This window comes from Aegilops tauschii, chromosome 6 (assembly GCF_002575655.3).
Source record: "Aegilops tauschii subsp. strangulata cultivar AL8/78 chromosome 6, Aet v6.0, whole genome shotgun sequence".
NCBI classification, from domain to species: Eukaryota; Viridiplantae; Streptophyta; class Magnoliopsida; order Poales; family Poaceae; genus Aegilops; species Aegilops tauschii.
This window is the reverse complement of record NC_053040.3, coordinates 260,578,181-260,584,926: the sequence shown is the minus strand read 5'-3', so window position 1 is coordinate 260,584,926 and position 6,746 is coordinate 260,578,181. Positions and strand designations below refer to the sequence as shown.

Genomic DNA, 6,746 nt, shown 5'->3' with positions numbered 1-6,746 from the left:
TTATCTAGCCTAATCTGAATGTAGCTTATATTCTTAATCTTTTTATGCACACTATTTTAGCCAGCGGCAGGTGTTGGGCACTTTGAGGTATGTAAACCTTCTCAGAGCAAGGGGAGCAAGAGTACCGGTACTGCATTTCTTATCTTCATCACTCAAAATTCCCAGAACTAATTGTGAGCTCTTGCTTTGATACAGAACTAATCTTGAAGGTGATAGCCCTGTTTCTTCCCTATTTTAGATCAACCGTTCTTCTTTCTTCCTTGGAGCTCCACTGTTTTGGATGAACTGGACTAACCCTAGGTAATTGATTAATTTCTCATGAAAATAGAATTTAGATGAGAGTGAAATTGAACTGGAGGGTGCTTAATTCGCCATTTGTTTCTGGATGGAGGCTGCATTATTTTCTTTAGGAGAGAACCCCTTTTCCATACTATACTCTGTACTTCATAAGGACCTAAATCCCTCTCAATAGTCTTGCAAGGTCAACTCAATTTGTTTTTTTTGTGCTTAATTTTGTAGAAGGGATGAAGGTCATCAACGAGGAGTCTCAAGGTGAACCCCGTGGTACCCGACCAAGTGGCTAGAGGGAATGGTGTATGCTCACAAGGTACGTGATTTAGCTGTGCTTCTGACTATATGTGTGCTCATGGCCTCATGGGTTCTGATATAGCTGCGCTGGCTATATTTCAGTTTGTACAGACCAATTTGTTTCACTCGGACAAGAATCCCACGAACCTTAATGTGGCCTTTAAGTTTCAGGTACAACATTCTCTTCTGCTCTGTTGCGTCGCGTGCTCCACCCCTGTACCTTATGATTCATGAGTTTTCGGTGACAAAATGTGTTATATTTGTAGAGTCGATGCTTTAGGAGAGGGAAAAGCAGCTGCCCACGCAATGGTTTTCCAGTTATACTCTTTAAAGAATTTGTAGGAGGATCCATTGATTTAAAAACACGTGGAAAGCATTCAGTTTAGTAAATATTGTATATACCCTTCCCCTGAAAAGTTTGACATTGTTACTTGGGAAAAAGGAAAATGCCCATAGATCAAATCCTTTGATACATTGATTACTTTTTAGTTATGCAAAGTTTAAACTTCAGTCATGCTTTATTGGTCGTTTTTCCCCAATAAATATCTACCAACTGCAGGTCCTTGGGGTTGGATGCGGCAACTCGCGGCTCGAAGACAATCTTTTGTGGTGGGGCGTCGCCGCCGCCGCCGGCACCTGCATAGACCGTATCGCTGGGAACGAAGAGATGCTCCCCTGATTTGGAGCTATAGAAAGGAAGTGGTTGCAGACACAAAGTGGGGACACACAAGTCCCAGTCATAATATTCTTTATCTTGGCTCGTTGTTTGGGGATGGACGCATCAATCTGATGGCGCTCTCCTCCATGCCAAATGGATCCTTGGTTCGGAGGCGCGTGGCGCCGACGATGACAACCTTTCTATCGACGCAAGGGCAGCAGGAGCTCATGACGCTGTTGATGCCACCACCATGCATGGGGTTGATGCAAGGTGGGACAAGTATGTATACCAGGCAAAGTACTCAATCTGTTTGGCATTTAGCTTTTTGATTCTGTTTTTAGTGAGCTTGATTCAGATAATTTGTTTACCTGATGCCTTCACTCCAGGTAATCTGTTTGTCTGACATTTTGCTTTTTGATTCAGTGCGATCACTAATGGGGAGAACATAAAACTTCAATTGAGGGCACTGTGATTCTCTAGCTACATGTATCATGTAAGTAACATCTTTCCATGAATCTTCTATTCATTATATAACCTCTCAGGCCCTTACAAAAGTATCTCTGTTGACTCGATTTCTTTCTGCTGATTCTTATAGGGTCACCAACCACACATGTAAAAACCATGTCTCCCTACTGTAATTTGATGATTTATTTACATGTGGCACAGAATAGTTCAGAGTTCACTCCGAGAAAGAATTGCTTTGCATGTACATTTGCTAAAAGACGGATGTGCTGAACTTTCGACGGTTCCGATTGGTCGCTGACATAACCTTTCCTCTTTTCATTGATAGGTCCAAAAGAGATCCTTATTTCACCTTTGTTTATAGGTATTCAATGTGAGGAATTTTATACTTTTGGAGTGGAGCTATCAAATATATATTATGAGTTTCTAAAACATCTATTATAAGGTAAAATCATTATATACATATTATTTTATTTATGTTTCATGTGAGCCGAATCTACCGCAGCCATATGAAAGTTTTGGAAGGCACAGCTTATTGCATGATCACGAAGAAATTATTGGATAGTTCATCATTTTTATGTTTGTATGAACAAGGATTTTTGGTTGTTTGGCCTCACAAAGGTTCTTTGTTGAGCAGGAGTTGAACAGAGCTTCCTCTGCCCCGGCAGATTCTGAGAAAACCAACCAGCAGAGAACATGAACAAATATAGTGATGAGAAAGGGTGGAGCTGACTACACCACACATGGATATGATGGTCTCCCCTATGTTCTTTTTGGCAATCCAGTTAATCACTGACTCAACTTTGTATGTGTGAGCTAACAAGCCCGTGTTATGTCTTCCCTCTTTCTTTGTAAGTGGATGATTTCAGATTGCTCGTCATTATTCAACAACTATACTTGTGATAGAAAAATGTGCTAAACTATAGTTCTCCCTCCGTCCCATGATAAGTTTCGCTATACTTGTGAAAGATTAATGTATATTCTTCTAAAGTTATAATACATTCATGGTCTGTGTATATCATTTGTATGTTGCAAACCTGAGTCGGGCAGGCAGCAACTGATTTCTTCATTTGCTATCTTTATATTCTTCAAAGCAATAAAAGTGTATGCGCATTTGGTGAGATTAGGGGAATGTACTGACAAGTGACAAGCATATTTCCTTGCGTGTCGTCCTCGATGCTGCTTCCTTAGTTCACACAGTACATTTCTTAATCACTTTTGTCGCAGATGTTTGACACATCCAACTACCATGTTGATTTTCTGATCATTCTTTGGTCTGGACTATATATGATATATGTATTATATCATCAGCACAATGTGATTCTTCTTCTTCTTGCAGGGCGCTTCCGATGCACAAATGGTGGCGGTGAAGCAGCAGGCCCGAGAGAGCGTGCAGGGGAGGAAGGAGTTCCTGGTGGAGGTGCTGATACTGGCGGTGCTCAGCCACCCTAACTTCGTCAGCCTGATCGGCTTCTGCGCGCAGGGGACAAGCGGCTGCTGTTGTACGAGTACATGCCCTTCGGCAGCCTGGAGAGTCATCTCTTTGGTAATACTTCTCAAAATTATTTAGACTTGCTAATAGAGCATTCGATGTTTAGCTTCTGCCAATCTGTACATTCTGTTCTTAGATTTATTTTCCCTCAATACCTTGTTTAGTACAAGGAAGGACTGATATTATTCCCCAGCCAGGGTCGTTGATTATTGTTTATTTTATCATAGTTCAGTGTTTTTCATCTGAAAATAGATTCAAATGTGTACAGAGTAAGGGTCGTTAAATTTTTATCTATAGTCCTTCATCACCATCATCGAGCCGCTGGAAGGTGGGAAGCAGAGAGGATGTCTCATAGGAGGATTCCATCAGATTAGTTAGAAATTAGAATGCCGCTCAACCTAGCATTAAGGTTGGTTGAGCCTGATGCACTAGCACATTGGATTAGTTGGAAATCAGAATGTACGATTAATTATTAGAGAACTATACATGCAGATTACTCATGTGTGTCTCGGTACCATGATTACATAGGAAACACGTTAATTATGTAAGAGACGATAGGAGTAATGACATCATAGCTCGGGCGTCTTGGGAGGAAAGTGGCGTCGGTGGTGCTGAGCCAGAACAAGTTCACTGGCTCTCCTTCTACCTGCTGGAGCATATGGACGTGTCACGGAAGCCCTTCGTCGGGCCGTTCCTGTTGGCGCTACTGTCTGTCCAGTACCTGAGCATAGCCGGCAACAGGTTCACCCAGGCGCTATCCGACAAGGGGTCCTGCTGGGACAACCTCCGGCTTGTCGACCTGATGGGGAGCATCCCCCCCCCCCACTATCACCATCCTATCCAACAAGCCGCCAAGCATCTACTACTGCTCCCACTGGATATGTAACCCATCTGACTCCCTTCGCTTCCTGTTCTTCCCTTGATATTATCAATTTGTGTGCAAATGCTCTTTTTCAGGAACTTAGTTACGGACTCTGATTTTATTCTTGTTTCATGCAGGCACTTATATATGAATAGCGTGCATACATCTGCACAACTGCATAACAGTCACAAATGATTGTTTTGTGAATCTGCAGAGAATCTAATTATCCATGTACGGCAATAGCCAGATTAATTTGTTTACCCAAAATTATCAAGGTGAATTCCTTGTTCTCGTTTTCTCAAGTCGATGATGCATGCCAAATATCCTACCACTTTACATTCGCTCTCTTTAAATCATTCATCTATTTGATCAGGAAGCATCTTGCTATGATCAATAAAGACGGAAAAACAGTGCACACAATAGATGAGTGGCCGAGTACAATGAGCTTCTTTTATAGTCATGGATTATTCATGTGTTAAGCAAGTTCTGCTCATCGATTAGTTATTATCAAACCTGTGCATTATGTTTTTACTATAATTTATGATTTAATTTGTACCTTGCAAACTCGGCAAGTAAAAATATCACTTATTTAAGAGCCGAGAGAGTGTTGTTAAAATGTGTCTGATTACCTTTTAAATGTTTTACAAGATTCAGCGATATATGAGTATACTTCCATGTCTACTTGATTTCTATACAGAATATGGAACCAGATGTAGTGAAATGTTTGCATACCATGTCTGGATTCAACAAGCTATTTACTGATGGCTGATTTTTAAGGATGTCTTATGAAGTTGTGATTCTGCAAGGAAAAGCTCGTGAGTGGAATTATTCAGTATGGTGCTTGTGATGTTTCCTTCATAGCTCTTTTACAATCAGCCATTCCTCTATTATTATTCCTAAATGGTCCTCTAAATCCTAAATACACAATAGATTTTTTTGTTGCATTCATCTGTGTGTTACAATCTATTTCTTTCATATTTTTTCAGCGGTTCCATTATATATATTCACTTTGGAAGGCAAAAATTATATGTTGGCTGGTTGCCCGAGAAATCAAAAAGGCTAAATCTTGAGTTGTATGGAGCATGGTCATTTGCTTGAAGTTTCCAATGGACTGTATATACCATTGAATGAGAGGAATTATTCCATGAGTATGGACAAATTGAGCTGATCGATTGATTGAGAAAATATTGTGTGGATGTTCTCAGATCTCCTTGCTCCACTACTCCTTGGATTATTACCTTTGTCCATATATTTTGGTTTATCTGAGCTGAAGGTAACCTTCTTAAACTATCCATAAAAATAGTTCAAATTGTTAATTAATTATTTGCTTAATTGTGTTGTCTATCTATTCTTTTGCACATAGAAGATATAACCTGCAAATCTGCACATGCTTTTGCCAATGTATCCATCCTGATATTTCTTATAATGTGGAAGTTATCAGAGCCCTTTTTTAAGCATCCACTTTGAGTTCACCGGTGGCAGGTAGCTTGTACAATACTGAATTTTCAAGGTAACAAAATCGGTTATGCGTTGCAGCAAAATCGAATGTGGTAGAGAAAATATTCAGGCTTCGTAGCGAAACAATGCCTCTGTTAGGATAGTACACCCAGATCCCCGATGCATTTGGTTTATTATGATGTATTGATACTGAAGTTTGTACCATATCTTGAATTATGATTTCAGCAGTGATAATATACTCTAGATAAAAGGATGGACACATAAGCTTGGGACATGATTGTGGCCGCTGTACTTCAAGAAGGTGCGGAGCTACGGTGAGCAGCAGGTTGCATCGTCATGATGGTCGCCCTCGACCACGATGGTGTGCACACCTTGGCACCAGGAATTGGCTTGGGACGCCGTGGAGGAAGAGAGAAGGGGGGCGGGGGCAGTGGGATGACTGTGAGAGTAAGGTGTGGGCTGAATGTCGTGGTGTAGAGGGGGGGGCTGTAAGAAGCCGCGGCGGGGATAGCAAGCCGGGAGACGAGATGTGAGTGTCAGCACTATATCATGTGGCGAGAGAGTAAGATGGTGAATTGCATTTTTAAGATAAGAATAAAAGGTGATTACTTTTTTTGGAAAAAACGATGGTTAGCTATGAGAAATGTCACATACTTCTTTATATAGTAAAAAATATCGCAAACCCTAACAAGTTATTTCTTGAGAATAATTACTAACAAGTGATTTACAGATGAGTCTACATATTATTAAAATTGGGATGCGACTCACCCTACTAAAGGCGGTCACCTGCTTGCATGTAGCAGCTGACGAATAAATATATACTCCTTCCGTCCCAAAATTCTTGTCTTAGATTTGTCTAGATACAGAATTTTGGGACGGAGGGAGTATTATATATGAGCTTTTTTAAGATATGTATATGTTCACTTTTGTACATCAGAGATAAAAGTCAATGGTTGCGGATGATGCTACTGTTGACCGACAAAGTCACTAACGTAATTATGATTGACCAGACTGAAAACTCATCAAACTTTACAAAATCAGAAGAGATGTATACAAATTATGGTTCTTCTTTGTATATAAACTACACACAATAATACAAAAGGTGTATTTCTCTCTCTCTCTCTCTATATATACATATATATATATATATATATTCTTTTTTATAGATTACGATAGCGATGGAGATGAATTATGTTGAAGTTCAAATGAATCCATCAAGAAGGGTC

General features: G+C 40.2%; 1 long non-coding RNA gene across 6 annotated transcripts; it reads left to right on the top strand.

Moving 5' to 3' along the window:
- Positions 1-260: 260 nt before the first annotated feature.
- LOC109735262 (uncharacterized) lies at positions 261-5,938 on the top strand. Of its 6 annotated transcripts, none has more exons than XR_012187710.1 (10): positions 263-1,525; positions 1,670-1,739; positions 1,842-2,153; positions 2,346-2,559; positions 3,048-3,254; positions 3,729-4,082; positions 4,200-4,337; positions 4,760-4,877; positions 5,049-5,335; positions 5,746-5,938. It is a non-coding gene; the product is annotated as an uncharacterized lncRNA (long non-coding RNA). The 6 variants fall into 6 exon arrangements; XR_012187708.1 differs by having other exon boundaries at positions 265-1,525; positions 2,346-2,519; XR_012187711.1 differs by lacking the exon at positions 3,729-4,082 and having other exon boundaries at positions 261-1,525; positions 2,346-2,519.
- Positions 5,939-6,746: the final 808 nt, after the last annotated feature.